This window comes from Lepidochelys olivacea (genome assembly GCF_965140295.1).
Source record: "Lepidochelys olivacea isolate rLepOli2 genome assembly, chromosome: 11".
Taxonomy (NCBI): domain Eukaryota; kingdom Metazoa; phylum Chordata; order Testudines; family Cheloniidae; genus Lepidochelys; species Lepidochelys olivacea.
The window spans coordinates 52,710,450-52,737,540 of record NC_140421.1 but is presented as its reverse complement, the minus strand read 5'-3'; the positions used below and the strand labels follow the sequence as shown (position 1 = coordinate 52,737,540).

The 27,091-nt window shown below is 42.0% G+C and overlaps 1 protein-coding gene across 3 annotated transcripts in view; it reads right to left on the bottom strand.

Moving 5' to 3' along the window:
• LOC311528556 (small membrane A-kinase anchor protein) overlaps positions 1 to 27,091 on the bottom strand; it is a 74,659-nt gene that overhangs the window by 16,825 nt on the left and 30,743 nt on the right. Inside the window, exon 1 of one of the 3 annotated variants that reach the window (XR_014713633.1) lies at positions 18,954 to 19,900. The exons of 1 other annotated variant lie outside the window; for it this stretch is intronic. The gene's annotated coding sequence lies outside the window, so the exon portion shown is untranslated. Of the gene's footprint in view, positions 1 to 18,953; positions 19,901 to 27,091 lie in introns of those variants that run through there. One more of the 3 variants, XM_084643731.1, reaches the window with a different exon arrangement.

Sequence of the window (27,091 nt, the reverse complement as noted above, 5' to 3'; positions counted from 1 at the left end):
TGCTACTAGTACTCCTTTTCCCTCACCACAGGCTCTTATCCCATGAATGCTTACTTTGCTTAAGAGGGAAGGTCCTCTCATGGATACGTAACTGGTTGGAATAAATGGCCAGTTTTCACAGTGGAGAGAAGTAAATAGTGGGGTTCCCCAAGGATCTGAACTGGAACCAGGTCTGTTCAATGTAGTCATAAATGATCTGGAAAAATGGGTAACAGGGAAGTGGCAAAGTTTGCAGATGATACAAAAATTACTCAAGATAGGCAAGTCCAAAGCTGACTGCAAAGAGTTACAAAGGGATCTCAGAAAACTGAGTGACTAGGCAACAGAATGGCAGATGAAATTCAATGCTGATAAACGCAAAGTAATGCCCATTGGAAAACATAATCCCAACCACACACATAAAATGATGGGGTCTAAATTAGCTGTTACCATTAAAAAAAAAAGAAAAGATCTTCAAGTAATTGTGGATAGTTCTCTGAACACATCCATTCAATGTTCAGAAGCAGTCAAAAAAGTTAATGTTAGGAACCATTAAGAAAGTGATTGATAATAAGACAAGTTCTCATAATGCCACTATAAATCCATGGTATGCCCACACCTTGAATGCTGCATACAGTTCTGATCACCCCATCTCAAAAAAATATATGGTCAAACTGGAAAAAGTACAGAGAAGGGCAACAACAAGGATTAGGGGTATGGAACAGCTTCCATATAAGGAGAGATTAAAAAGACTGGGTACTGTTCATCTTAGAAAAGAGAAAATGAAGGGGGGGGGGTTGATAGAGGTCTATAGAATCATGAATGGCATGGAGAAAGTGAATAAGGAAGTGTTCTTTTTGCCTTCACGTGACGCACGAACCCGGGTCACCCAATGAAATTAACAGGAGCAGGTTTAAAACAAACATAAAGAAGTACTGCTTTACACAAAACATAGTCAACTTGTTGAACTTGTGGCTAGGGGATGCTGTGAAAGCCAAAACTATAAAGGGGTTGAAAAAAGAACTAGATAAGTTCATGGAAGATAGGTCCATCAATGGCTATTAGCCAAGACAGTCAGGGCTGCAACCACAGGCTCTGGGTGTCCCTAAACCTCTGTCAGAAGCTGGGAGTGGACGACAGGAGATGGATCACTCAATTGTCCTGTTCTATTCATTCCCACTGAAGCAGCTGGCATTGGCCACTGTCGGAAGACAAGATACTGGGCTAGATGGACCACTGGCCATTCTGGGTCAGACCATTCTTACGTTCTTATAAATTTGGGGTCAGGAACTTGATAGTTTGCAAGCTATATCCAAGCCAGCTTGATATACAAAGTCATCACGATGAGCAGTGTCCCCACGTGCAACACCCCATCCCCTGCCATGTCACTTCCAGTTGTGATTTAATGTATTACAAGACCATGCATGACAATCTTTAGACTTGGCCAAGAGGGTGAATGTTAGCGATGTAAAGGAAACAAGTGGCTGGTTGGTGGGAGATCTGGTGGGAATACCACTGGAATATTTTGCACACTGTCAAAATGCAGTAAACTGCAGATGATGAAATAAATGTTTTAGGACAGAAAAGCCAATCTGTTTATCTAGAATTCTGTCCTAGTGTAATTTGTCAGAAGCAAGAAAAGTTAAAATATCAACTCACTACAAGCCACCCGTCTTTCTATTTCTTAAACACAAACCTCCATCAACACTGTAAAAGCATAAAACCAAAGCTGGTTATCGCCCTCTCCTACTTAGAAACACTAAGCTCCTCAGTATAATCAGGTCTCTCCACACTTAAATACACATGCTATTATGCCCCAATATCTAAAGCCAGATATGTGTGTGCTTACTGTAATGTTATGGCATATTTTATAGAAAACAATTAGAATTAGGCATACTAGCAATGAGTTTCCATTATGATTCATCCTCAGCTTTTTCCTTTCTTCCATGTGTAGGTCTTTCCTTCCCTCCATCTCTACCTTCCTTCCTCATATTTCTCACTCCCCCAATGGCCCCACGATCACTGTTCTCTGCCACCAGCCTCTGATCACCAACAAGCTGAGCCACTTCCAGGCCACACTCTTCAGAGGGCAGAAAGAAGAGATAGCAGGTGCCTCTGTTTTCTAGCTCCCTTTCTAGCTTCATTCTCTCTCTGTTCCCTTGAGTTGGTTGGTCCAGTGTGTTAGCCAGGAGTTGCTCTATCGCCAAACATCTCCGAGTACCTATCGGGGCATGCTGGTGCTTCCTGAATGGTCAGATCAGTTTTTGCAATGCTCTTTGCTCTCCCTAAGTCGGGAGTACAACTGGCTGGAAAATGTTAATAATTTTTTGTCAGAAAAAGCTGTTTCAATTAAACTGAAGTTGTGTGAAGTCATACTGATTTTGATGAAGGTTCCAATAGGGAAAATATTTAAAAAAAAAACCCTTCATTCTGGAAAATTGTGCGTTGGATTTTTTAAATGTTTTTTATAAAAATATAAAAAACGAAGAAAAGTTTTTCCAGTTAATGATATGTCAGTAGTAGCAGTGCATAATGTAGCAGTCACTACACTGTGGACATGCCATGAAATATAAAAATACATTTTGTAAGTTTTCCAGGAATTCCAAAAATATTCACTTTTGTTCCAATGTAGAGTGAAAACAATACCTCTCAGTTTCCTAGGAAACAGAAATGCTGAGTTTGAATCAAGAGTCACAAGCACTGTGCTCCACTCTGCACCAAAAAGGGTCAGCCATGAATTTATAAGCACAGCTGTGGTCCTCTAGAGAGTGCAAAGAAATTTTCCCAATTGGTTTAATTTACACAGAATAGAGATCTGCAATCCTGCTACAAGGTTAGGTTCTTGCAGCTCCTGAACCATGAGTTTCCAACCTTTGCCCTAACAATTAATTAAACTAACAAAATTCAGAGAAGGGGAGGAACTAGTTTCTAATCTGCAGGATTAGAACTCAGTCCTCAACACCCCCATCAAGGCCAACATCCAAAAACATGTCTTGCATCAAAGAAAGAGACTGGAATGCAGCTGAGGTTTAATCACTGGGGATTCAAGATCTTCATTCTGTGTTTGTACAGCACCTAGCACCGCACAGTCCTGGTCCATGACTAGGGCTCCTAGGCACTACTGTCATACAAACAAACAAACCCAGGCCTAGTCCTGAGGAAGCTAAGGAACAGTGAGTACAATTTTTAAAAACACCTAAGTAATTGAGGAGCCTAAGTCCCATTTTCAGAAGTGATTCAGGTGCTTTTAAAAAAATGTATCCAATACCTTTGTGTAAAGTATATTTATAAAAAAGCCTAGGCCATAATGTAGTTGAACTCAGCACAATGGGCCACATGGTTAGTAAGAAATCTTAGGGCTTGTGCTCACCGGAAAGTTTTATTAGTTGTAACAGTATTTAATTATACTGAGATATGGGTATAAATCCAGGGTGGACATTCTTATTCCAATTGACAAGTGGTTTTTTTTTCCAATTTAACTTAACTCCCTTTCCAAGCAATATCAACTACACTGAAAGAGACTACTCATACCAGAATTAGGGGAGTCCACACAGGAGGGATGATAAGTGGCTTAATTAGATTGGTTTAGATTCACTCCTTAGTTTATACCAGTATAATTTTGCTGTTTAGACAAGCCCTTAACCTTGGCCCCAGAATTTCAAGAGACTGTTTCCTAGTGAAGTGGTGAAGCATTGCTTAAATTAAGGCCAAAGCACTTTCACATGCCCTCCAGGTACTGTTGAAAGGATTGGGCTTTCTTCCCTGACTGAGAGATTACCATTGGCGATATTGAAATGCCAGTAGTGATTCTGGCAGACGCAGCCTACCCCTTACTCCCCTGGCTCATGAAGACATGCACCAGCCTCCTCAACTGCACCAAGGCTCAGCAGGTGCAGTATGACAATCAAATGTGTTTTTGGTAGATTGAAAGGGTGATGGTGTTGTTTACTCATAAGATTTACTCCAGGGGGCACAGAATTCGTATGGCCCGCTTATTTCTGTGTCCCTCTGTGCAGAAAAATACAAAAGAAATCTGCAGGAGGATACATGCCTCTTCCCTGGCAGTGCGTCTATTCCAGTGTTCCTGGAGAGCCTGAGGCCTGGTCTACACTAAAAAGTTAGGTTGAAGGAAGCCGCCTTAAGTCGACCTGTTAATTTAATGTATGTGTCTGCACTACCGGGTCCTTTACGCCGATCTAAGTCGCCTCTAATGTCGAGTTCTGTAATCCACCTCTGCGAGAGGCATAGCACTTAATTTGATTTTCATGGATCAACCGTGAGGTAGTGCAGAAGCAGCGCTGTGTAATTCAATTTAATTGGCCTGCAGGTGGTGTCCCACACTGCTCATCTGTGACCGCTCTGGAGATGATTCTCAACTCTTCTGCACTTCAGCCAGGTACACAGGAAACAGCCCCTCCTCTGCTAAAGCCCCAGGAATTTTTGATTTCCCATTTCCTGTTTGATCAACATTGGGAGCATGCCAGCTTGACCACAGCTGATCATGGAGACTACACGCCCCAAATGCGCTCCAGCCTGGTCTGCACGGGAGGTGGTGGATCGCATCGCTGTGTGGGGAGTAGAGTCTTTGCAGGCAGAGCTCTGATCCAGCAGAAGAAAGGCTGACATCTATGCAAAGATCGCTCATGGAATGGGGGAGAAGGGCTACACGAGGGACACACAGCAGTGCCATGTGAAAATAAAAGAACTTAGCCAAGCATACCAGAAGGCAAGGGAGGCGAACAGTCATTCTGGTGCTGAACCCCACACATGCCGGTTATACAACGAGCTGCATACGATTCTCGGGAGGTGACTACCAGCACCTCCACAAGCAATGTGGACATCTCACAGGTGTGAGAGTCTAGGGAAAACAAGGACAATGATATAGTGGATGAGATAGAGGAGGAAGAGAATGGGAGACAAGCGAGCGGTGGATCCATTCTCCCCTAGAGCCAGGAAATATTGAGAACATGGAGGATTTCACTGTCCGAGAAGTTAGACATGGACATTGAGAGCAGGAAAGCTTCCAATGAGCAAGAGCGTGTGGTGCAGGATGAGATGCTTCTGATTATGAGGGACCAAACAGACACGTTGAGGCATCTGGTTGAACTGCAGGAACAGAAGCAGAAGTAGAGTCCCTCTGCAGACCCTGGTGGACAGCCAGCATTGCCTGGTGCAGAATCACCCTCCCCTAAGCGTTCCATGAGGCGTGGGTGAAAAGTCCATTATCCTTTTCTTTTAACTCAGGGGGTGGGTACAAGGAACCTTTGATGGTCTGGAATGCGGTGTTACATTACACAGCTGAAAATGTTTCTTCCGTTCCAACTTTACAACCCCTTTTCCTCAAGGTTACCTTTTTTTATATTTTTCCTGTTCTCCTTCTTTATTTATGTTTGTTAAAGTAAATGGATTTGAGAAATAAATGTTCTTTATTGAGTAGAAGCAGTGGGCTTGGGTGGAGGGTTGGCTTTACAGGGACAGTGATACAAGCCAGGTGAAGGTTTGGGAAAGCACAATACTGACAAGCAGCTCACATTACTGTAACTCATTATTGAAACAGCTTTTCAAAGCCTCGCGGATACGCGGCGCCCCTTGTTGTGCTCTTCTTATTGCTCAGGTGTCTGGCTGCTCAAAAATGGCTGCCATGCGATCTGTCTCAACTGCCCACCCCTGTGGAAAAATTTCCCCCTTTATTTCACAGATATTAGGGAGCACACAGCAGACAGCTATAACCAGGGGAGTCTAATGCCAAGATGGGGATATGCGTGCCATCTATCGCCCTACTGCAATTAGGGAACCCCATCACAGCAAAACCATCCACTATGTTTTGCACATTTCCCAGACTCTGCCCTTCGTAGCAGAAGTCGATTAATAGCCCTGTACACTTAGAGCACAGCAGCTCCCACAGTTGATTTACCTACTGCAAATTGATTCCCCGCTGACCAGTAACTGTCTGGTGTTGCAAGCTTCCAAATAGTGATCGCCACTCACTTCTCCACTGTCAGAGCAGATCTCACTTTTGTGTTGCTGAACTGCAGGGCAGGGGAAAGCTCTGAACAAAGTTCCTGGAAGGTGGCCTTCCTCATTCGAAAGTTCTGCAGCCACTGCTCATCATCCCATACCTGCAAAACGATGCGGTCCCACCAGTCAGTGCTTGTTTCACTGGACCAGAAATGGAACTCAACAGACTGCAGCTGCTCTGTGACTGCCAGCAGCAACCGTGGATTGTTTTTTCAATGGCTTGCAGCAGGACGGCTTCCAAGACATCCCTATGTTCCGCACGGCGGACCCTACTTTGGCTCTGGAAATACTGCAGGAGAAGGTGCGAGGTGGTTGAGATGCTCACAGCAAGAGTGCACAACTGAGCAGGCTCCATGCTTCTGGGGTTATGGTGTACGTACGGAGATTTTAAGGCGCGAAAAACCACTCGATTGCTTGCCGTTGATATCAGCGAGGGAGCACAGTGCATCATGGGATGCCGACGCAATGCTGCCATTCTCCCCTGCGACAATGTTTTGGTCCCATGAGGCATTGTACAAACTTCCCAAAACACACTGTGGCAAGTTGCACTTTGGGATAGCTACCCACGATGCACTACTTTGTGCATTGATGCAGGCACTGCTAGTGAGGATGTATTCCAACGAGACAATGAGTCTGGTGTGGCCACGCACAGCAGACTTAATTAATTTGGAGGCTTGAGATTGAATTAGATAAAGTCGACTTAATTTTGGAGTGTAGACAAGCCCTCAGAGATGCAAATCACTGCAGGGGGAGAGGGCCTGGGCATGCGTGCCTGCCAACAAGCGAAAGAGACTCTGTCCCTCTCACTTGCTACTGCAACTCGCCGGGGGTGTTGAGGGGTAGGTCTTTTTATTATGCATGAGGAAGGTTCTTTCCTGGAGGCAGAAATGTAGCAGCCTGCCTGCGAGTAACATTGTTAATGTTCCTATTGTTAGTTAACTGTTCACATTCTCAGTCAATTCCCCCAGGAGCATAAAGCCTGTAAAAGTTAAGGCCCCTACATTGTGAGAGTGATGTAAAGTCTTATAAATGACCGTAAGGGAGTCAGCTAGGAAGATCATCTTTGTGCTTTTTCACTTTTTTCCTGTGCCAAAGTGGCAAAATGGGGTTAGATTACAGCTCAGGATTTTACTTACCCATTAAAAAACAAAACAAAACAAAAACTTTGAGAGCAAATAAAACATCATCAAGTAGTCAATAAAATGTCAGGACAATCAGAATCAAGCACTTCCCAAAGTACCCAGCCAGGTCCACGACAATGATTAGCAAAACTGTATGACTTTCATGTGTGAAAGTCTGAGCAATTTAAAATGACATTCTACTTTTTTTTTTTGCACCGTTTGATGTTCTTAATTATCATTTGGATGAAGACCCAGGATTATAACTGGAATACAGGGTATTAGTTACCAAGTGTTTGTAACTTAACTTTCATGTGTGTAGGAAATGCTGAATAGTTATTGTGACTTTTTTCTGTATTGTAGTTTAAATAAATTACCAAAACAACTGAAGCTGGTGTGATTATATTGTATTATTTTGACAAAATACACAGAATTTTTAATTTTTTGGCACAGAATTTTTAGGTGCAGAATCCCCCCCCCCCCACACCAGGAGTAAAGATGGGATCTCAGTGAAGAAAACATCCCAATGGCTATAGCTGCCAACTGTGTCCTGCATAATGTCTGTGAAGCAAAGGAAGAAAAGTCGCCGCTGTGGTGGAGGACGGAGGTAGAGCGGCTGTTCGCGGAGTTGGAACAGCCAGACATGAGGGCTATTAGAAGAGCTCAACGCTCAGTGAGGCTTTGAAAGAGCAATTTGAAATGAGCTACAATAAGGCATTGGGGTATAGTGGGCTCTACCTGGCCCTGCAGTTTTGGGGCCTGTTGGGAACTGTGTGGTTCTTGGGGCACATCTGTGAGTACAACACTGTCAATGCACCGATTAATTTTGTGGTGCTTGCTGAACATTTATGATTACTGCACTGTTTTCTCTTCACTGGTTCTATGAATTGTGTCACACTGAACAAAGAAGAAGTGGGGCTTTTAGTACCGGTAGGCATTCTGCAGCATATGTTGGAACTAGTAAAGATGATTTTCCAAACAACAGAATTTTGTAACAAAAACACGGGACAAATACAAATCTGTGCAAGTTAAAAGCAAATATATTAAAAATTTAAGTTTCTGGAACAGAGCTTAAGAATGGGAGAGAGCATTCATGGCCAATTAGGTACATAAACACTGACCTGTGGGTGTACTTAATGTCCTCAGTGTGGAGTGGCTGGGATGCACCCCCTCGATGCCACATGGGCTATGGGAAGACGGGTATAGGGGGGTGTTCTAATGGAGTTCTCCATTAACTGCAAAGGGAGCCAAGCCTTTAACTTAACTTTAATGGAGTTCTCCATTAACTGCAAAGGGAGCCTTCACTTCCGCAGGTGGGTATTGTAGTTGTAAGAATGCTTGATAAAGCACAAGATCAAATCCGCACAGACACACCCCTGGAACCCCGACCTGGGATATTCTATCTACTACCTAAGATCCATAAACCTGGAAATCCTGGGCGCCCCATCATCTCAGGCATTGGCACCCTGACAGCAGGATTGTCTGGCTATGTAGACTCCCTCCTCAGGCCCTACGCTACCAGCACTCCCAGCTACCTTCGAGACACCACTGACTTCCTGAGGAAACTACAATCCATCGGTGATCTTCCTGATAACACCATCCTGGCCACTATGGATGTAGAAGCCCTCTACACCAACATTCCACACAAAGATGGATTACAAGCCATCAAGAACACTATCCCCGATAATGTCACGGCTAACCTGGTGGCTGAACTTTGTGACTTTGTCCTTACCCATAACTATTTTACATTTGGGGACAATGTATACCTTCAGATCAGCGGCACTGCTATGGGTACCCGCATGGCCCCACAGTATGCCAACATTTTTATGGCTGATTTAGAACAACGCTTCCTCAGCTCTCGTCCCCTAACGCCCCTACTCTACTTTTGCTATATTGGTGACATCTTCTTCATCTGGACCCATGGAAAAGAAGCCCTTGAAGAATTCCACCATGATTTCAACAATTTCCATCCCACCATCAACCTCAGCCTGGTCCAGTCCACACAAGAGATCCACTTCCTGGACACTACAGTGCTAATAAACAATGGTCACATAAACACGACCCTATACCGGAAACCTACTGACCGCTATTCCTACCTACATGCCTCCAGCTTTCACCCTGACCACACCACACGATCCATCGTCTACAGCCAAGCTCTGCGATACAACCGCATTTGCTCCAACCCCTCAGACAGAGACAAACACCTACAAGATCTCTGTCAAGCATTCTTACAACTACAATACCCACCTGCGGAAGTGAAGAAATAGATTGATAGAGCCAGAAGAGTGCCCAGAAGTCACCTACTACAGGACAGGCCTAACAAAGAAAATAACAGAACGCCACTAGCCGTCATCTTCAGCCCCCAACTAAAACCCCTCCAATGCATTATTAAGGATCTACAACCTATCCTGAAGGATGACCCAACACTCTCACAAATCTTGGGAGACAGGCCAGTCCTTGCCTACAGACAGACCCCCAACCTGAAGCAAATACTCACCAACAACCACATACCACACAACAGAACCACTAACCCAAGAACCTATCCTTGCAACAAAACCCGTTGCCAACTGTGCCCACATATCTATTCAGGGGACACCATTACAGGGCCTAATAACATCAGCCACACTATCAGAGGCTCGTTCATCTGTACATCCACCAATGTGATATATGCCATCATGTGCCAGCAATGCCCCTCTGCCATGTACATTGGTCAAACTGGACAGTCTCTACGTAAAAGAATAAATGGACACAAATCAGATGTCAAGAATTATAACATTCATAAACCAGTCGGAGAACACTTCAATCTCTCTGGTCACGCAATTACAGACATGAAGGTCGCTATCTTAAAACAAAAAAACTTCAAATCCAGACTCCAGCGAGAAACTGCTGAATTAGAATTCATTTGCAAATTGGATACTATTAATTTAGGCTTAAATAGAGACTGGGAGTGGCTAAGTCATTTTGCAAGGTAGCCTATTTCCCCTTGTTTTTTCCTACTCACCCCGCCCCCCCTCAGACGTTCTGGTTAAACTTGGATTTATGCTGGAAATGGCCCACCTTGATTATCATACGCATTGTAAGGAGAGTGGTCACTTTGGATGAGCTATTACCAGCAGGAGAGTGAGTTTGTGTGTGTGTGTGTTTTGGGGGTGGAGGGGTGAGAAAACCTGGATTTGTGCTGGAAATGGCCCACCTTGATTATCATAGACATTGTAAGGAGAGTGATCACTTTAGATAAGCTATTACCAGCAGGAGAGTGGGGTGGAAGGAGGTATTGTTTCATGCTCTCTGTGTATATAATGTCTTCTGCAGTTTCCACAGTATGCATCCGACGAAGTGAGCTGTAGCTCACGAAAGCTTATGCTCAAATAAATTGGTTAGTCTCTAAGGTGCCACAAGTACTCCTTTTCTTTTTGCGAATGCAGACTAACACGGCTGTTACTCTGAAACCTGTCAATATGAGAGAGTTTGTCATTTAAGAGTGAGAAATTATGGTAATTTGTTTTCTTCTAGAAAGAGACCTGGTTTGTAAAAAATGAAAGATAAATGCTATCTTGGCTAAGGCTCCATGGAGATAAGGATTTATTAGTTTTAAAAATATGGAGAATACAAAAGACAGTCACATGGTAAGGGAGTTCATATGAAGAGCCAAAAATGAATTAGAATACTGTCTAGTGAACTTCTGCCAGGGACTCTCAGTAGATACAGACACAGAATAAGGACAGCCACGTCTGTACCTTCTCATCTGTGTCGGGGAAGGAAATGTATCTATGTGTGTATATTATCCATACAAACACTTAGTCAGCATATATATTATTGTGCTTATGTTCTTTATGTATATTTTAAACAGAGTTACGGTATACAAATCCTAAAGGAATTAAATTTTCCCCCTTCAATTATAGTACTCCCTCCAATATTTATAAGGCTATCCCTTATAAATATACCCGGTGTACAGCAGCTAGACTGACTTCTCAGTACATTTGAGTTTTCAGCTCCTATCTAAAGTTCACCCAATACTTTGCAAGTTCTGCAAAGCATATGTAGTATTTACAATATGTTGTGTAGCCCTAGTATGTCTAGTAATACTCACTACTTAGTTTAGACTTAGTTTAATCATCGGGAAAGGAGGATTAAAATGTATGTATTTAGATTTATACTAAGAACAGTGCCAATCCCAGCATTTGGCTGCTCATGACAATTGTTGAAGATATAGATATTTCGACGGTAAGAAACATCAAAGTGTTTCTTCAGCCACAATTTAAGATGCTGAAGAACAAAAGGCACCTGTACTCTTGGCTCAGGATGTCAATTGTTTCATTGCTTAACACTGAATTGAGATAGAAGTGCTAGTTCTGAGGAGGTCAGATGTAGGAAACGTGAAGTATGACTGCTGCCCAGGACTAGTGGACTAATTTTGATTCACTACTCTCAAAACCTTGTCCACGCAACTGTAGATGCTTTTTTTCCAAAACAAAGACAGTTCTGAACTGGTGAATAAAGGGATATTTATTTTCTTAGTTATGGGTGTAGTTCAGTTCAAATGGCTGTTATCTGCTTTTCCAGGTGGAGTTCCATCCTGCCTATTAACAGCCCATATTGATGCAAATACATGACTTTTGGCTTCTTATACTTGTGCCAATGCATTAGGATGGCTCTGCCTTGTCTACAAGATGGTATTGCGGTACTTCACCTAGGTACAAGTGCCAAACAAAGATAGTTTTAGATAAGAGGTGGGCAAACTATGGCCCACAGGCCACATCCAGCCCGCGGGACCGTCCTGCCCAGCCCATGAACTCCTAGCCCGGGAGGGTCACCTCCGGCCCCTCCCCTGCTGTTCCCTCTCCCCCGCAGCCGTGCTGCCGCACGGCAGCAAGGCTGCGAGCTCCTGTCGCTCTGAGCAGCATGGTAGGGGGCGGCGGCGGCACATGTGGCAATGAGGGGGTTGGGTAGGGGGTCCCAGGGGGCAGTCAGGGGGTGGTTGGATGGGGCGGAGGTTCTGGGGAGGTCAGGGAACAGGGGGGGTTGGATAGGGTGTGGGATTCCGGGGGGGACCTGGCAGGGGTGTGGATAGGTCGGGGCAGTCAAGGAGAGTCCCGGGGGGGTGGGGGGAGTGGGTTGGATGGGTCGGGGAGTTGAGGAAGACAGTCAGGGGTGGGAAGTGGGGGGGGGGGCAAATAGGGAGTGGGGGCCAGGCTGTTGGGGGGGGCAGAGCCTTTCCTACCCGGCCCTCCATACAGTTTTGCACCCCGATGTGGCCCTCGGGCCAAGAAGTTTGCCCACCCCTGGTTTAGATAAACAGTTAATAATAATGAAAGTATTTTCCTTTATTAAGAGGCCTTCTATCAATGATGCCACTTGCTTCTTCATAATCCGAGTACTGTGACAATTTAGAATAGCTGAGAAGTGGTCAAAAGAAAAGAAAAGCAATATACTTGATGCTGATGAACAGTCATGTTTGATAGGAAAACCAATTATGAATATACAACATTATAAATCAGATATGATATGGCTGCTGGTGCTTTGTGCTGCCAGGGTAAGCCCTTGGAAGATGGGGCCCACGGAACTAACTCAAGCAGAATGGAATGAGGAAGATGGAATTCCAAGGATGTGTACATATGATCAACCTGAAAAATGGGCAGCCAGCCCACTTGATCCCTTACTATGTCACTTAAGGTTCTTGTACACAAGCCAATCACACAATGAGGCTTTAAGCTTACAGCTTCAACACAAGATCCATTGTACTCAGTATCCCACGCAAGAATGGGTAAAAATCCATAGGACCATGATTTTAAGCCACAATCATGTTCTGGAGAGAACTCTAGAAATTGACCTAGCAGAAAGAGCACAGTCCAACACACTGGGACACACTTGTTGGTAGAATCTTGACCAGGAGTACAGTACAAGTAATTGCTCAAGCATGGTAAGCAGATAGCTTCAGAGCTGTATTTGTTCTGTTGGCTCAAGGTAAATTTATCTGACTTCCAGGTATGCCAGTTTTCTATATGGAAAAACAGGAATTACAGCTTCATCTTCCTTCAGGAAGAAGGTGATGATAAAACCCAAGCAAGAAACCCAACTTCCCTGAATAAAAAGAGTGAAAAAATTTTGGTTCCTGACTCTGAATTAAACAGTAACAGTCAAGAAATAGAAACACAAAGTCTTCTCAGCTTCTATGGAAGAAATGTACCACAAGGTGCAATCCTGCATTTGCAGGGTGTGGATTGGATAACCTAGCAGGTCTTTTTCCAACTCTAGTTTCTATGAGCTCTGCATATTTTCTAAGTAAGGCTCTTAATAATTAGACTGAAATATGCTAACTACTGTATATAACCAAATACTTGTTTCCACATAATTTTAGCATGTTTATAACTTCAGCATGGGTTGATGTCATGGTCTTCTTTTTTAGTGGTAGTAATAGTAGTATTGAAACAGCATCTAAAGGACTCAACACCACATGCTAGGCTCTGTACAAATAAACAAAGAGACGCTCCTTGCCCCAAAGAATTTACCATCTTTAATTCTAACTTCCCCCTTACTAGGAGTATGAGTATTATTTAGTTGCCTTGCAACAATCCCCAGTCTCATCGTATGACAGATTTAAAATCTAAAAAATAACTTTTAAAGAAAATAATCGACAAAATATTGTGTTCAAAGAGATCAGTTTTGTTTTACTTTGAAGGTAGAGAATCTTTAAGAGATTATAGTACAAATCCCATTCTGCATTTTAAGAAATAATTATCTTGAGGAATTTAATTTGGACCCCCACTTTCTAAAACACCATGAACCAGGGTGGGTAAAAAAAAAAAAAGCAGTTACTTTTTAAAAATAAAAACAGACATTTAAATTTAATATATTTGTGTTTAAAAATAATTTTTTTAAATTCAATTTGAAATTACAACAACCTATGTTAAAATATTTTAAAATAAAATGATCTTCAAGCAGTTCATGTTTAATGCTTAAGTTTTCAGTGCAGTTAGACCACTGCGCTGCGGGAAGTCACTGGCTATGCCCCTGGACCTGGAGCCGTTGATGTGCTAAACCATATCAGTTGTTATAGCCTCTTCTGACTTTTTTCATTGCAATTTATTCAACTTTTGCACTTCAGTGACTAGTTCACTGAAAGGTGAGACAAGCAGAGTCTTGAAAAAGCAGGAAGCTTGTTTTCCCCTTCCAATCTAGGTGTGAGAGAGGAGATATACTAGTTCTAAAATCTTGGAGATGGTGATCACAAACAATAGGTTCAATTCATCTACTACAGATAATACTGCCTTTGTTTAATAAACCAGCTACTTTTAAATGCAAAACCATATTTTGATAAGTTTAAAGATTTTGTCTTACGTATCCAGCACATTTAAGTTTAATTTATTTTAAAAAACATTTTAAAATGCTGATTGTGCATTAACTGAATTCCAATTTCCATCCAAACGCAGCTTGATACAAGTCACAAATGAAAAATTAATCTAGTAAATAAGAAATGCATCATTCACCATTTTATAACATAATAAAATGTAAAAATTAAGAATCTGAATAACTGTGTTAAGCTACATAATTTCTTAAATAAACGTGTATAGGTATACTGGATCTTTCTAGTTAGCAAAAAGAGGTACCCAATTTTGTGTAAAGGCTACTTTTAGCTGCAAATCAGCAAGTTAAAATGGTTACCAATCCATGGAGGGGTAGGGGGGGCAAATCAAACAAAAAAACCACTACCATAAAATAAAATCAATTCAAATCATTATTTAAGTCAATGATTTAAAGCACTTTGATTTAAATCAGTCAATCGACCCCCTGCCATAAAGCTTATAAAAATGTTACTGTGATGGGTTCCCCGCAGGGTGCCACCTGGAACTGGGGTACCCCTGAGCCCCCTGACCCACCAGCCTGGCCTCCCTCTCACACTGTACTACTGTGACAAGCTGCAAAGCCCTCCAGCCTGCATTTTCACCAGCATACATACAGGTAGGGATCACACCAGCTGCAGTTCTATGCAGGGGCTAGTCAGAGAGCCTGCATGTAAGGCTACAGCTAAGGCACCTCCCAGCTCCTCAGGTACGCACCCTCTCCGGAGTATAAATCCAAAACTATACTGTCTTGTGCGGCACAGGAAACTGTACAGCATAAACTTATAAAATTCACCCCCTAATACTCAATGTGGAGGGAAATATGCAACACCCTTTGTCCCATACATTTCACTCCGCCCCATACACTTCACTCCAACTCTCTGGTTTAGAAAAAGCAAAACCAAGTTTATTAGCTACAAATGATAGACAGCAAACAGATCAAAGCAGATTACCTAGCAAATAAACAAAAAACGCAAACTAAGCTTAATATATTAAATGGATTGGATATGAACAACAGATTCCCACCCTAAGAGATGATACAAGCAGGCTGCAGATTCTTAAGGGGCAAGCTGAACTTGCTTTACAGCTTGGAATTCCCAGGTGTTTCACTCACAGGCTAAAAACCCCTTTAGACTGGGTCCAGCACTTCCCCCAGTTCAGTCTTTGTTCCTCACATGTTTCCAGGAGTCTTCTTGGGTGGGGAGTGAAGAGCACCAGATGATGTCACTCCCTGCCTTATATAGTTTATGTTCCCAAAGCTTGATTCCCAGACTAGTCTGTGGAAAAATACTGACATCCCAAGATGGAGTCTAGAGACATGTGGTTTCATCACATGTGCTTATAGAGTCATAGCAGCCATTATTTGGAGGCTGTTTGTAGCTTTGTAGGATGGCTCACCAGATGGGAGATAAGCGTCTCCTAAGGCCTATTGTTTTTCCTAATGGCCCACTGCCCAGAATAGGCCCTTCCCCACCCACCGTCTAGTGGGCGTTACACAGGTGTAACTACATTTGAAACACAGCTACAGAGTCAATATTCATAACTTCAGATCCAAAAATGATCCATGTATACAAATAGGATAATCATATTCAGCAAATCATAACTTTTCCAATTACACCTCACATGATTTATCTTGCATGAAATACATTATGCTATCAATAATATCACTGAAGAATATGGGGTGCAGTGTCACACTTACATTTTTTCAGTTTTAATTTATAGGATGGAAATTACTTTAACTTGCATATCTGGTAGTATTAACTAATGGGCATACATGTAAAAATATGCTAAATAAAGGATACAAACTTTTCTTTAACAGGTTTGTAATAAAGCAGTAAAAGATTTTTCAGAAATGAAGCGTTACAAGGCAACTTCACATAGACTTGGCCAGTGCATATGCTACCTTCAGTTTATTTCTCATGGAAGAAATGGTTTCGGGAAAATATCAACACATACCATTTAACCTCCTTTCACAAGGATCCACACACATGGATACAGTTGTAGGATCAGGCCCAAATCCCAGAGGACCCTGCTCTGAATTCAGTTCAACACTAGGGAATTAGTTTGTTTTAGGGGTGACGTGACTATACAAATTGAAAGAGATTTTTTTTAGTCACTCTAAAGATAATGTTTTGCTTAATTGGAATTGAAAGATTTTTTCAAACTGTGTTTTAAATATGAATCCAGTCAACTTTTTTTTTTTTAAGTCAGAAGCAGAATTAAAAAAAAAAAATCTAGTATTAGAAAACACCAAAGATTATTATAATAGAGAAAAAAAACTTATTTCTTCATTCCTCCAGTGTGATTACTTTGTGTATTTACCAGGATTTTGACGTAGAGAGTTTCTATGGAATTTTGTGGATATTTCATTTTTAAAAATCTGGGAAAATATAGTGAGAGAGAGAGAGACTGGGACTTAACTGGAACTAGATTTAACATTTAAAAAAAAATTCAGGAGGTTTAGCAAAACTCTACATTTATGGTGTTGCCAGTCCATTAGCCTGAAAATGAGTAATTATATGCCAATCACATTGGACCTCATTAATAAGTTAAAAAGGTGAGGAAGGAGGATTTCTAGATGTCTGCTCTGAAAACTCCACCTTAGAAGCTACAAGGAGTCTGGTGGCACCTTAAAGACTAACAGATTTATTTCGGCATAAGCTTTTGTGGGTAAATAACCCACTTCTTCATAGAATCATAGAATCATAGAATATCAGGGTTGGAAGGGACCCCAGAAGGTCATCTAGTCCAACCCCCTGCTCAAAGCAGGACCAATTCCCAGTTAAATCATCCCAGCCAGGGCTTTGTCAAGCCTGACCTTAAAAACCTCTAAGGAAGGAGATTCTACCACCTCCCTAGGTAACACATTCCAGTGTTTCACCACCCTCTTAGTGAAAAAGTTTTTCCTAATATCCAATCTAAACCTCCCCCACTGCAACTTGAAATGCAGATGCAGCCCAAATAAATCTGTTAGTCTTTAAGGTGCCACCGGACTCCTCGTTGTTTTTGTGGATACAGACTAACATGGCTACCCCTCTGATACCTTAGGAGCTGTGAATCTTTTCTTTTTGTTCATCATCAACTATAATAAAAGGTTCTTTAGGTCAACTTATGTCTTCAGCTACACCTGTGCAACCTCACCTGTGCTGAAGACATGGGGGGGGGGGGAGTCACTGACCCTGCCACTGGGGCTAGTAAACAGTTATATTAATAATGCACAAAAAGGAACAGAACCCATTTCACTCCTCATTAGCACAGTGCTAACAAAAAATAAAAACACAAAAATATCGCTGAACTTTGTCACCAGAGTAAAAAAGATAAGATTCTAGATCCATATAGGGAGCACATCTGATGAGCAAGGAAGTGCCATGTCTACAGGGGGGGTTTGTTTTGTTTTTTTAAAGGCATAAACCCTATTTTTCATTTGACTACTTGGGCCCTGATCCTGTAAACTGATCTGCATGGAAGGACACAGGTAGGCAGGGGTCCATCTGCACAAAGCAGCTTGCAGAATCAGGGCCTTATTTTGTAGCTCTTGTTCACAAAGTCATTCTCTGTAGCTGAATAGGAAGATTATATAAAAGGATATTTTTACATTAAAGCCTAAATATTTCCCCAAAGCCCTTTATACATGCAGCCCAGACACCACTGCATCATTAAGTCTATGTGCAAGGCCCTGTCAGACCTTCAGAACAAGGAAAACGTTTGAGCCAGGAGCCTGAGAAGCCTGTCCCAACTTGGGGAACATCACATTTTACTCACATCTCTAGATTCACCTCCTCCTCCCCACAACCCCCGTACATTGCTGAGGCCACAATCCTGCCAGCCCCTTTCCAGCACAAAGCAATGTCCTGAGGGGTCTGCAACGAACTGCGGCCGGCGTTTACTGCAGCCCCCAACCCGGGCTTGCCCGCCTGCCCGCACAGCCTGAGCCCTCTGCGCCACCTCACAGGCAGGGGGCTGCCTGGGCACCCGTCTAAGCAGCGGGTTTCCCCGTTCACAACACGCACTGCCAGACCCTCGACCACGTCTCCTCACACAACCCAACGGCCAGCGGGACATAACTGAGCCGAGGTGTGCGCCTCGGGGGGTGGGGGTGGGGTGCCAGTGACGGCCAACTCCTCCCAAAAGCGTGGGGCTCGGACTCAGCTCAGGGGTCATTTATAGGCGGCAGGAGACCAGCGTCTGCCCCACTGACTGAGCACCCGTTCACCAAGCCAGGCGCAGAGAGCCAGCGCCGCAAAACCCACCGAGAGCGGCAACTTGCCCGCGGCCGGGGGCGGGAGGCCGGCTCGAGGGACCCGCCGCTGCCGCGGGGTGGCACGAGGCCGGGGGAGCCGAGGTGTCTCTGCCGCGCACCCACAACTTTCTCGGTGGGCCGGGGGGAGAGGCGAGCGGAGACGCCGGGCGGGATCGTACAATGAGCCCGCCGCCGGTTAGCCGGACCCATCCCCGCCACCACAGCCGGCTCCCTCCCCGGCCCGGCTCAGACACTCACAGCGCTCGGGAGGGAGATCGCCTCTCGGGCCCCGCCTAAGGAGCAGCAGGACGGGGCAGAGCCAGCTGGGGCGCTTGCGGGCTGCCGTGCGAACTGCCCGGCTGGGAGGTTAGCGGCTTTGCCTGGTTCGCAGCTGGGCATCAGCTGCGCGGGTGGGCCCGGCCAAGCCTCGGGGGCCGATCGGCGGGGCCGTCTCTCGGGGAGGAGTCAATGGAAGGGAGCTGGAGGACAGGGCGTCCTTCCGCCCAAGCTACTCACTTCGCTCCTCGCTGCTGCTCCTGCCTCCGCTGCCTGCGGATTGGGGAGGGGGCTCTCATCTGCTAAAGGAAGCAGCATGGATCGGAATCACTTCAGCCCCCCCTCCCCGGGATTTCATGCACCCCCCGCTCTCCAGGTCCAGACAGACACGGAAAGTGCCGCTTGTTTGGGAAAAATCAACAACCACCGCCATGCAATTCTTCAGCTGGTCGTTTCACTTAACCTGGGTCGGTTATTAACCATCCCCAAACCCAGCCGCGCACACAGCTCGCTAGCGGCACCTGCTGGCCCAAGAGAAGAGCCCTCACAGCTAGCCCCGAGTGCCGGACGGGCAAGAACGCGAGACAGCAACACGTTTGTTAGAATAGCTGTAAACAAACCAGGTCGTGGATGTTATCTGACAAGAACAAGAGCTACTGCAATCTGCTTTCAAGAGATGCCCTTTCTAAACAGGATCTCTGTGTCTTTGTACACCAAATCTGATAGTAGGCGGTTTTAAAGAGAGTTAAATGGAAGGGATGAAATAGTCTAAAATGATACTATTAGGTTAAAATAATTTAGAAACCATACACTAAGGGCCTGACTTTTCTCCCATTGAATTCAGTAGGAGCAAGGGCAAGACCAAATTTCCTCATCTATGTTACAAACACCACCTTATTGTATTAAAACAAAATAAAGGAATACAAATTGTTCACTATCTGCTGTTCCTCTACCTTTTTACATTTCTTTTTACCCGGCTAATGAAAATGAAAAAGTCACATTTATTTGATTTACATATAGCCAGTTTCCTGTCAATTTTACTTAATGACTCTCATGGATTAGTTTTTAGAGTAGCAGCTGTGTTAGTCTGTATGCGCAAAAAGAAAAGGAGGACTTGTGGCACCTTAGAGACTAACAAATTTATTTGAGCATAAGCTTTCGTGAGCTACAGCTCACTTCATCGGATGCATTCAGTGGAAAATACAGTGGGGAGATTTATATACATAGAGAACATGAAACAATGGGTGTTACCATGCTCACTGTAAAGAGAGTGATCACTTAAGATGAGCTATTACCAGCAAGGGGGGGGGGGGAGGAAAAGAACCTTTTGTAGTGATAATCAAGGTGGGCCATTTTCAGCAGTTGACAAGAACGTCTGAGGAACAGTGGGGGATGGAGGGGGATAAACATGGGGAAATAGTTTTACTTTGTGTGATGACCCATCCACTCCCAGTCTCCATTCAAGCCTAAGTTAATTGTATCCAGTTTGCAAAGAGCTGTATGGAGTATAGAAGTTTATAGGAATAAAAACCTGTATTTTAGCATAAGTGTGACCTACTTTTAATACACTGTTATGATACCATTGAATATATATAATATATCATTAGACGTTGTTTAAAACAAAGGAAGAAAACTGTATGGGGGAAGGTTAACACTAAGGTTTGGAATGCAGTTCTCTTTGTAGGATGGGCACCTAAGAGAACATTAAATAGCATGCAATTAGCCTAGTACAGAAAAATTTAAGTTGTAATGCATTTTCTTAAAACATTAAAGCACACCTTCCCCAAAAGGTGACCTACTAGCTGCCCTAGGACTCTTCCTGCGTGAAAGGGCCTGAAATAATCATGCTGTTTTGATACACACAAAAATAACTAACAATAAAATGCTTCTCAAGGTCCTGGCTAGTGGAAATAGGCTCCCTCTGTCAAATGTTAACACCCTGCTAAATAGAGAAAGCTGATGATTATATTGTTGTATAATGTTTCCCTAAACAAAAGCTCACTGTTGTAATGATTATAATTTTGTCTTGGATATTTACATGTAATAATTTGTAAACCTATTAGAACTTCCTAAATAAATAAATAGATTTTTTTTAAAAAGCTTCTCAACAGTTAGAGATGGGAATTGAATTGAAATCCCAGTCCTGAAGAGATTCAAATTTCTGGCAGTTCTAAATCAAAAGTAAGATCAAATTCTGCACCTGGCCATGTATATGTTGTGGCTAGTCTTATCACTATCAAACATAAAATATAATTAAAGACAGTACCATCTGGTTCTGGGTGGACACACAGCTTGAATAATAGAATCATGCCATTGTTATGGAGTCACATCCGTTCCAATTGGAAAATAGCTTTCCAATATTTATAATGATTTTGTGTGCTCAGGGATGGGCTACCAGCACTTTAACTAAGGGCCCCAGAAAACTGTCATCTTTTGCCTGAGCAACCAATACTACTGAGATGCGTGCCAGGGAATGCGGGAGAAGGATGGGCCACTGGGAACAACAGATGAAGTGCAGAGGCAAAGAACCTCCATGTAGATGGCACAAGCCTACTGTGGATCAAAAGTATTCAACAGGTGAGCTTTTCCATCGGCAAGTAAACCATGCAAAGATTTCCTCCCCAAGAGTTCCCTCATGCAGGTTTTACTGCAGGAGAGGATGATCTCTCTGCAGATAGTGCAGCACAGTGTAAAACAAATGTGACGTCAGGTTATCTGTGTCTGTGCAGACTTGTAAGAGCCTCCATGGGAATTTTCATAAATATCTGCTAGTTGGTACATTTCAAATGCAAAGTATTTGCTCCTCAAAACAATATTAATGAATGCAGAGATATGTCTCAGAGGTGGCATAGCAGTTTCCAGAAATGGAGCTGACGCCCATTGGTGGTAGAGAAATCAGTCCAGCCTTCCCTTCAGTTTGGGTGTGGGATTGTTAACATGCAACTCCTGAGAGCCCCAAGAACCTTGTCTAGCACCTACAGTTAAAGGACTGTCAGCATTTCCATTATGTATCCCTATTAAAATGTTATAATACTTAGCAGGAAAGTTGGGTTTCCACTGAAGCCTGGCACACAAAATTTCTGCCTAATAACACCTTAAGTAAACAAACAAACAACTTGGCTGTTACAGACAAGTGCAGAAAGTTTACCAGATTCCAAAAGTTATTTAGTGTGATTATATCTTAAAAACAGCAGGAAATTTATAGTTTCCCCTTCTGCTGTTGATGGCAACCTTGAATACTCATTTGTGTGATTGTCCCATAAACATCTCCATGTTTTTTTCCCCATTTTAACCTATTATGCATGAAAACCCTTCCTGAATAAAGTCTCTAAACTCTCCTTCAAATTCTGACTCAACACCCACCTCTATAATGATGCCTACAAGAAATTAGCCAACCAGTGATGGATAGGTTGTACAATTATTTGGGGGACAGCTGATTAAATTTATGTATTTATTTATTTGAAATACATTACAATTTTTAGAATTCTCAAGCTGGAAACACAGGTAACCTATATTACAGCATTATCTTATTATCATTCCTCCATCCATTCTCATTCTTTGTCTTATGTGGTAAAATCGTGGATCAGTTTGCAAAATGAGGCCTTTACATGGTAAACTCTTTGGAGAAGGAAATGTCTCCATTTGTATTTGTACAGTGTTTGGCACATAGTGCTCAAAGGCATCCAATCAGGACACCATCACATAACTTGTATTATGTTCAATTTGTTATTAGGAGTTTGTCATTGATTTCAGAGGAAGCAGAATTGGGGCTCCATAAGGGGACCAATACTTTTATGTATCTATTTATTTCTTAATAAGAAATTAAATCAGTTGAGTAATGCAAGTTAGGACAAAGTTTTCTTTTCATAGCGTTCTAGTACACAAGCCTACACTGAGCCATGATTTAAATTCTTTGTATGTATTCAGCCACTACAATATATTGTATCAATAATCCTCAGAGTAGAAACTTTGTAAACTGATGATACAAGAAGAGTGTTTAACACGGACATCATTAAGCTCTAAATGGAAGCACCTAATAAATGTTTTTAAATAGTACTGTTCAAAGGAAACATTACACTTTTAATGGTAGACAGGATTTCAGTGGATAGAGTGTCGGTAGGGTGCAGCTTCCCATTCAGAGAGCTCTGATAAAGTACAGGCACCCTAGATGTGGTAGAGTCAGAGAACTGTATGCTGCAGAGAAAAAACAGAGTGTACATCAGTCTGGTCTACATGCCCATTCAAGTGTTGATGACAGAGTTTTGCATCATTGTTAAAAACAAAACAAACAAACAAACACACACACAAACTCTCCCCCAAGAAAGACAGACAGACCAGTTAAAACTGGAATACTGCTTTGAAACCTGTAAAAGCCAGAAAATTCATAGTTAATGTTTTTCATGCAATCCTTGTAGTTTCATGCCATCCTTGTAGTTAATCATTAATCAAGCTATTGCAAGGATATGACAACAGTATGTGATTTTATACCCCTTACTTAAAGACAATCCATCACAGCATAAATAAAGAAATACACATTTTACTAATTACTTCCTTCAGAGTCTAGGAAAAGCATTTAGCTGGCAGCTTGATATGTGCTGCATTTGCAGCAGAATTTCCAATAAATCTTAATGGGAGCGGCCTGCCTGCTACAGTCTGAACTAAGAATTACTGGCTAATGGTTCTGCAGTATCTAGGCATCATGAATGAAGTAAAGATAGGAAGTGAAATCCTGGCCCCATTGAAATCAATAGGGGTTTTGCCATTGACTTCAGTGCAGTCAGGAATTCACACAGAATGAAAATCTCAATTATAAACTTAGTTCCCAGTCCTGCAAACATTTATGCATGTGCTTAATTTTAATTACCATGAATAATCTCAGTAAAAGTTAAGCACATATAGAAGTGTTTGTAGGACTGGATTCTTAGAGCCTCATCCAAAGCTTATCGAAGTCTGACTCTAATAATTGACATCAATAGGCTTTGTATCTGGCCCTTAGGAATTTAAATCAGATCTTTTTGCTTATTTTAAGTTGCTACGAATGTGGAGAAGCAGGCCAGCTACACCTGTCATAGTACAGGAAATTAAATACTAAAGAGGACAGTACTGTTAAGGAGTGGTTACCTTGCCCTGAAGCAGTGATGTTACTTCACTAGAAAGTTTTCCAAATTTTAACTTTGAAACAATTTAAATTAAATTACAATTAATTATTTTACTTACATGCAGAAACAGTTTTTAGATAAATAGTACTTTGAACTGAAAATTAAGAAAATCTATTTAGTAACTTATAGCTACTGTATATTTGCTCAAGTCTGTCTGGATTAATTTCTAATGCAAGTTTCCACTTTTGACCTCCAGTCTTGAGGCAGTAAATGTGTAATTCACATGTCAGTAACTTGTAAGACCTGGTAGCCTTATTGTACAATTATTTCACAAGATGAGTTCCATAAGCTTCAACTGGAAACTGTATGCAGAACACTTGCAGGGTCAGACCTGGGTTTGCTTATCTATAATTAATCTAAAAAAATCTAACCTATTTTAAAATCATTTTCTGCATCACCTACTTATATCATGTCACAAGCCTATAATGAACTGTATTGTTCAAACAATCACAGAATCAGAGTGAATGGAGGAGTGCAGATGGACTTAAGGAGTGGGAGCTACCTATCCATCAAGCCATTATTTTTTCATGGATACCAGAACATTTTAAATATTTAAATTAATAATGGAACATGGGAAATAGCTTATTGTCTCTTGCAAAGCATCCAATTGTTTGTTCATTGATTTGAATCAAACATTTACTCCATCACATTTATTTTTATTTTAAACTGAGGGACATTATATTCAAAATGAATATCATTAGACATGATTAACTATGCTATGAAATGTTTAACTCATTAAGTGTGGAAATATTAGGGGCCCAGTTTTCAAGAGGACCTCAAAGCAGCCTCTAGAGTTTGCACATGCAAATATCTAGGTGCATAAATAAATGAATGGCAGTTTTTGAAAATCTCCTCTTACACTATCGAGGGATGCCATGAAGTTCTCATTAACTTATGAGTCACATGGGAAATCATTTGTAAATAAATGTAGTACCTGTAATCTACCATACTGTTAGTTTAAGACCCTGTCCACTATACCATTTTTATCTAGGTCCCAATCCTGCAAATACCGGGGTAAAGTTACAGACGTGCTTAGGTGTTTCAAAGATCAGGGCCCAGGTTTGTGACAAGCGGCTGACACAGTACACTCTAAGCATGTTTTGTGTCCATACACCACACGGTTAAAGCTAAATTACCGTTAAAGCTAAATTACCCTCACAGCTAAGTATTCCTCCCTGCCAGAGATCTAGCGTTGGACATTGGTTATGTTCATGTAGTCAGTATAACGTTGTTTTTCGCAGTGTGAACGGGACTCCCTATTCATACTTTTGAAATTAATTAACTGATTTTTCTAAGCTCTCTATGCTGTAAGACATCCCAGATGCTACTGCTCTGTGTGAATGTTTTTGCAGAACTCTAACCCCTGCTGAAGTAGTAGAGGATACCTGTCCAGATTTTCCTCAGAATGTACTGATACAAACACTTTTAGACAATAGGGCAGTTATATGTACAAACACACTTTTGATGGCAGAAAAAAATGCTGTATGAGCATAAATTGAACCAAGAAGGTTACCATGCTTCTACTAGGTTACAAAATCATGTTTGTAGTTGTTGTGTGGATAGGCCATAATTGTATACTATTCGTTGTAATGAACATTCTTAAGGAAAATAAAAATGGGATATCCTCAAGCCCCCACTTGATTTCCCATGACATCCTCTTTACAGAGGCACTATATTTCTGATCATTCTGTCTAAGTAAGCATAAAGGTTAAAAAAAAATGAAAAAAGTCATCTCTACTCAAACAGACAAACAAAAATTACAATTGCTGCGCACAGCCACCTACTAAAATCTATCTATTATATAGGCTGGAAAAGATAAGGCAAACTGAAGAGAATCAATACAGACACTAAAATGTTAAAAGAATAATAAGTTAAATCCCCCTAGTAATTGTAGGACCTGAAAGATCTTTGATTTAATATGAACTGATTGATTTGCAAAAAATATATTTCAATTGGCTTCAAAGTGAAAGCCATGGCTGACTGAAAAGTAGGCATACTTTAAAGTAAAAAGGAACTTTCAGTTCTCCATAAACTTGCCACTTTGAAAAGTGGTCTTTAAATATATGTATTATTTAAATAATCTATCCTACCAGGCAGACTTTATAAAGCCAGTTCTCTTTGCTATAGGTAAGAATGTTCTCTATCTTATCAGGGGTTTTTGGGGTTTTTTGGTATTCCTACTTCTTTTATTATGTATTGACCTATCTGCATGCAACTGGCATTTACTGAAGACTTTTCTTAAAGCCCATATTTTTTTAAAGTATTTTTCATGTTGGCTGTAATTGTGTAGATTAGAAATAAGGATGATTCAGGTTGGAATCTGTCAGAGCATAAGGCATAAAAGGAATGTAATGCTGCCCTACTTTTCAAGTGAGTTATGATAGCTAGCTACATTACAATGGCCACTGCACATTAGTTGCAAACCTTAGGGCACAAAATTGATCTGTAGATCAGTTATTTTTGGAACTTCCCTCTCTCCTGCCACTAAAACTGGTTTAACAATTTTTGCCTTTAAAATTTGAGACAGCTATAAAACAGATTTATACATTCTAATAAAATATGAACCACTCTGATAAAATCAGACTATGCATAGGTCCCAAAAGCCATAGCCAGGAGAGGAACCACAGGGCACAATGTTTAAATTAATTTCCTGGCTCCCACAAATCCTGTGTAGTTCACTCTTTGCAAGTATTCTATGTTCTGAACTGCATAAATACATTTCAGGAGATTAACTAGGGTCAGAGGGCGTGGCACTAGATAAAAATCTAATCTAGATAGCACACCATCTGATCCACTCATGTCTCCTTCTCCCCCACTTCTGCTTGGATTACTCATACTCCTGATAAAAGTAATTTATGTATTGTGGTATGGGTCTGTGTGGGCAGTCTGAGGTCTGCCAGAATATGGGTGCAAATTAACTCTGCCTTAGCTGCCAACCACAGGGAAGGTAGTAGAAAGACA